A 6,000-nucleotide genomic window follows, 5' to 3' on the forward strand; every position below is an offset into this window, starting at 1 on the left:
TCTCTAAATGTTCCCATCAACTTCCTGTTCCAACTGAAAACTGGTTTTATCACCTAGCAAAACTACCTCTCTTGCAACTTTCCAAGTAGAGGAGATTGTCTACTTTTCAGTTATTATCTTCAAACCTACTTTTCATGTTGCCTACAAATCATTTCTCTCTCCTTCAAAAACCCAAGCTCTTTTAAAGTTATTGTCAACTGCTACTACACCAAGATGTCATCAACTACTGATCCCTACAAACTCCTTCATTTGTTCATGTTCACTGTCTTCCTTCCTTCCACTATTTTTGTCATTTCTCAGCCACTTTTTCAAAATGTTATCCACATTTCCCTTTCAGTATACCCTAGCTTCTCAGTTCCCAATTTCCCTCTTCATGAAGTGCCTTTGCTACTGTTAAATTAGGTAAACCCTCCATTTGTGTTCCAGATCCTTTCTCTTCTCTCCCCCAGAGCTTTTGCCTATTTATCCTTTCTTGCTCGTACCTCATCACTTTTTCCTTTTCTACCAGGTCATTTCCATCTGTGCACAGACATGTTCTGATTTCTATTTTAAATAAAAATAACAAAAAACTATCTTGACCCCTTACACTACCTCATTTCTTTTTCTTTTTTCTTTTTTTTTTTAAGATTTTGTTTATTTATTCATGAGAGACAGAGAGAGAGAGAGGCAGAGACATAGGCAGAGGGAGAGAAGCAGTCTCCCTATAGGGAGCCTGATGCAGGACTTGATCCCAGGACCCTAAGATCACGACCTGAGCAGAAGGCAGCCGCTCAACCACTGAGCAACCCAGATGCCCCATTACCCCATTTCTCTACTCCTCTTCACAGGCAGCCTTTTTGAAAGAATTGTCTCTAAATTCTACTTCTAATTCCTACCTCATCATTTCCTCTAAACCTATTCCAAACAAGCAACCATTCCCATCTTTCTTTTAATACTGTTTTTGTAACATAACCAGACTTCTCTATTTCCAAAGCTAATGATGACTTTTCTGTTATTGACTGCTCCAAATGAAGAAGCAAATAGAACCCTGTTTCTTTCTTGAAACTTAGTAGCAAGTAAAACCATCACTTCTTTTTAAAAACTTCTCTTGGTGGGGCAGTTGGGTGGCTTAGTAGGTCAAGCGTCTGCCTTCAGCTTAGGTGGTGATCCCAGGGTCCTGGGATTGAGTCCTGCATGGGGCTCCCTGCTCCTTGGGGAGTCTGCTTCTCCCTCTGCCTCTCTCTCTCTCTCTCTCTCTCTCTCTCTCTCTTTCTCTCTCTCTCATGAATAAATAAAACTTTTTTTAATTTTTTTTTAATTTTTATTTATTTATGATAGTCACAGAGAGAGGCAGAGACGCAGGCAGAGGGAGAAGCAGGCTCCATGCACCGGGAGCCCAACGTGGGATTCGATCCCGGGTCTCCAGGATCGCGCCCTGGGCCAAAGGCAGGCGCCAAACCGCTGCGCCACCCAGGGATCCCATGAATAAATAAATCTTAAAAAAAAAAAAAACTTGGCTTAAAAGAAAAACCCACACCATCCTGGTTTTCTTCTTACCTCCTTAACTAACTACCCCTTCTCATTTTTTTAAAATTATATTTATTTATTCATGAGAGACACACACACAGAGAGAGAGGCACAGACACAGGCAGAGGAAGAAGCAGGCTCCATTCCATGCGGGGAGCCTGACGTGGGACTCAATCCTGGGTCTCCAGGATCACACCCCAGGCTGCAGGCAGTGCCAAACCACTGCGCCACCAGGGCTTCCCCAAACTAGGAGTTTTTAAATTCTCTTTCCTCCATTCTCCTCCCCACTCCATCCTCCCAACAATTTCCAATCCTTCTAATTCATCAGCAAATCTTTTGACAAAATCTCCAAAATCAACACTGAACCTACCACTTCACACTACCCCTACCCCTATCATCCCAGTCCAAGCCACTATTACCCCAACTTGGACCACTACATTAGTCTCCCCACAAGTCTCTCTTCTCTCACTCTTTGCCCTCAGCAGTCCTTTTTTCACTGGCTAGTATTGTGATCCTTTAAAATCGTAAATCACATCAAGTCATTCTGCTACTCATTACATTTCATGACTTCCCATCACATTTAAAATGATATGTATGGGGAGTGGGGAGATAGATAAAATAAGTGAAGGGGATTAAGAGGTACAATATACCAGTTCTAAAATGAATAAGGCATAGGATGCAATCAATATACAACACAGGGAATATAGTCAATAATATTTTAATAACTTTGTATGGTAACAGATGGTAGCTGGATTTTTTATGGTGACCATTTCATAATGCATATAAATATCATATCACCTATGTTGTACACCTGAAACTAATACAATATTGTATGCCAATTATTCTTTAATAAAAAATAATAAAATAATATACAAACTCCTTATGAAAACATACATGATTGGGGCAGCTGGTGGCTCAGTGGTTGAGCATCTGCCTTCGGCTCAGGGCATAATCCCAGGGTCCTGGGATTGAGTCCTTCATCGGGCTCCCTGTGGGGAGCATGCTTCTCCCTCTGCCTATGTCCCTGCCTATATCTCTGTGTCTCTCATGAATAAATAAATAAAATCTTTTTTTAAAAAAAAGAAAAAACCTATATGATCTCTTTGGTCCCTAAATGTTTGTCTAACATTATTTCATAACAGTTTTCCCCTTCCCCACTACACTTAAGCCTCACTGGCCTTCTTTCTGTTCCTTGAACCATCCAAGCTATTTAGTGGCTTTAGGACTTTTTGCCTTAGCTGTTCCCTCTCCTTAGAATGCTTGTCTCACCTCTAGCAGCTTAATGAGGATGGATACTTGCTATTTAGATCTCAGTCTAAATACTAAGAGACTTTCCTAGCCATTCAGTCTGAAATAGCCACCCAGTATCTCTATCACATAACTGTAGTGTCTCTCTGCCTGGTTAGATGTGAGCGACAAATATGGGGTGATGATCTAGTGGAAGCCAGTGGCACAGGTGGTGAAAGAATTCACCCGAGGCAGAACAGAGAAGAAATAAATTTATTGAATACATCGCAAGGGAGCAGGCAGGACAGCAAAGAGCGACCTTCTACCACAAGGCAGTGGGCAGGGGCCGTATTGAGAGCTGGAAGGTGAGGAGGTGTGGAGACGTATGAAATTTTCCCTTTCTTAGTAACTGTGCCTAGTTGTGAATAGCCCATTGGTCAGCTAGGGCTTATGGATATTTTGAGGTGGGTCACTTTATGAACTATATAAGTATTCAGCCAGGTAGTTGCAGTAGGCCTTTCTACCTTGATCAAGTTGTCATTGCACAAACCTATTAAAGCTCTAAGCTGCCTCTACAATAACCCTACTTTAATTCTCTACAGAGGACTTATTATCTGATCTTTTTTTTCTCATCTTTTGTTTTTAATTTATTGACTATCTTTCTCAATTAGAATGTAAGCTCCACGAAAACAGAACTTGTCTTATTCATCCCTGTATTCCCTGAACTGACCACAGAAACTTGTCCTGTGAATTCATTCATTCATTCATTCATTCATTCAGCAAGAAATGTGTAAAATTGATATGAAGAAATCCATGAAATTTTGTTTTAAGATTTTATTTATTTATTCATGAGAGACACAGAGAGAGAGGCAGGCTCCATGCAGGGAGCCCTTGTGGGGCTGGATACTGGGATTCCAGGATCACGCCCTGAGCTGAAGGCAGACACTTTGCTGAGCCACCCAGGCATCCCTAAATAAAATCTTTTTTTTTTTAAGATTTTATTTATTTATTCATGAGAGACACAGAGAGGCAGAGACACAGGCAGAGAGAGAAGCAGGCTCCATGCAGGAGCCTGATGCGGGACTCGATCCCAGGACTCTAGGATCATGCCCTGGACCAAAGGCAGGCACTAAACCCCTGAGCCACCCAGGGATCCCCCTAAAATCTTAAAAAAGAAAAAAATCCCACATGGATTTTTTTTTTTAAGTAAGCCCTACACCCAATGTGTGGCTTGAACTCAACCCTGTCACATGTTCTACCAACTGAGCCAAACAGCAACCCCCCAAAACTGGATTTAACTTGACAAGTTGACTCCAAAATTTATCCAGAAGAGAAAATGGATAATAGTTAGGATGTCATTGAAAAAGATTTTTTATATTTTTTAATTTTTAAAATTTAAATTCAATTTGCCAACATATAGTATAATACCCAGTGCTCATCCCATCAAGTGCCCTCCTTAGTGCCTGTCACCCAGTTACCCGAACTCTCCACCCACAGCCCCTTCTGCAATGCTTTTTTTGTTTCCCAGATTTAGGAGTCTCTTGTGGTTTGTCTCCCTCTCTAATTTTTCCCACTCAGTCCCCCTCCTTTCCCTTATAATTCCTTTCACTATTTCCTATATTCCACATGAGTGAAACCATATGATGATTGTCCTTCTCTGATTGACTTATTTCACTCAGCAAAATACCTTCCAGTTCCATCCATGTCGAAGCAAATAGTGGGTATTCATCCTTTCTGATGGCTGATGAAAAAGAATATTAAGATTGTTAGGTACCCTGCAGATATCAGAATATTTTAGAAGTTATTAGTGGCATATAAATGTCCAAATGGACCTGCAAAATGGAACCAAGAGTCCAGAAAGGGATCAATATAATATTCAAAGGAATATATGACAGATGTGGAATTTCAAACAATTGAGGAAAAGACTGCTTGATTAATTCACTGATGTTAGGACACCTGGCTATCCCTTTGGTGGGACAACTCACTATCTTAAAGGGGAAAATGGTGAAGTCCTCAACTTGGACCAGCCTTAAAATAAAATGGCTAGTGGACTAAAGAGCTAAATTAAGGAGAAAATAATGTAAAAGTGTGCAAGAAGTAACAGTGAGATACCTATCAGATTGGCAAAAACTTTTTAAAAAGATTTTATTTATTTATTTATTTATTTATTTATTTATTTATTTGAGAGAGCACAGGAATCAGGGGCAGGGGGTCTGGTGAAGCAGAAAGAGTAGGAGAAGCAGACTCCCTCCTGAGCAGGGAAACCAATGCAGGGCTCCATCCCAGGACCCTGAGATCATTAGCTGAGCTAAGGCAGAAGCTTCAGATGCTTAACCAATACCCCCTAGCAAAAACCTTTTAAATTTGATAATATGTAGGGCTGGGAAAGGTGTGGAGACAAGCACTCTCATTAACTATTAATGGAAATGTAAATATCAGTCCATATCAACTGAAATTCAAACTAAATTTATCTTTTGACCTAGAAGTTCCATTGCGAGGAATTTACCATACAGGTATCTTTGCAAAAGGTACATATATAAAGACTTTTGTAGCAACAGTGCTTATAACAATAAGTGAATTTTTTTAAGTATTAGAAGAAAATAGGAGATAGAATATACTAAAATACCTCAAGATTTTCTTTCTCATATTTCCAGTGATGTTATGCTTAAAATGTCCTTGTAACTTTTGAGATCAGTTAAATAGGACTAAAATTTCATTTTTTTCTTCCAGTAGTTTTATTTTACTTATTTATTTGTTTGTTTATTTATTTACTCATGAGAGACACACAGAGAGAGAGAGAGGCAGAGACACAGGCAGAGGGAGAAGTTGGCACCATGCAGAGAGCCTGACATGGGACTCAATCCAGGGTCTCCAAGATCATGCCCTAGGCTGCAGGCGGCGCTAAACCGCTGCACCACCGGGGCTGCCCTCTTCCAGTATTTTTAATAGTTAAAATGTGTTCTGACATTCAGATTTCTCTGGAATTATTTTGGCATGAAGTGGATTTGAATTTCTTTCAAATAGCTGTGTTTCACAATGTCTTTTGTGAAATGATTTCTATATCTATTAGTTAGTGATACTCCTAATTATTAGATAGTAGGTTATAATACAAGCTTGGCTCTATTTCAGGGTTAACTATTCCTCTGCACTGATTTGTTGACTCAGGAGTTATATCTTGCTTTTATTGGGTTCAAAGTCTTTTTTTCTTTTTTTAAGAATTTGTTTATTTATTCATGAGAGAGACACAGAAGAGGCAGACATAGGCAG

Source organism: Nyctereutes procyonoides, unplaced genomic scaffold, assembly GCF_905146905.1.
Source record: "Nyctereutes procyonoides isolate TBG_1078 unplaced genomic scaffold, NYPRO_anot_genome, whole genome shotgun sequence".
NCBI lineage: Eukaryota > Metazoa > Chordata > Mammalia > Carnivora > Canidae > Nyctereutes > Nyctereutes procyonoides.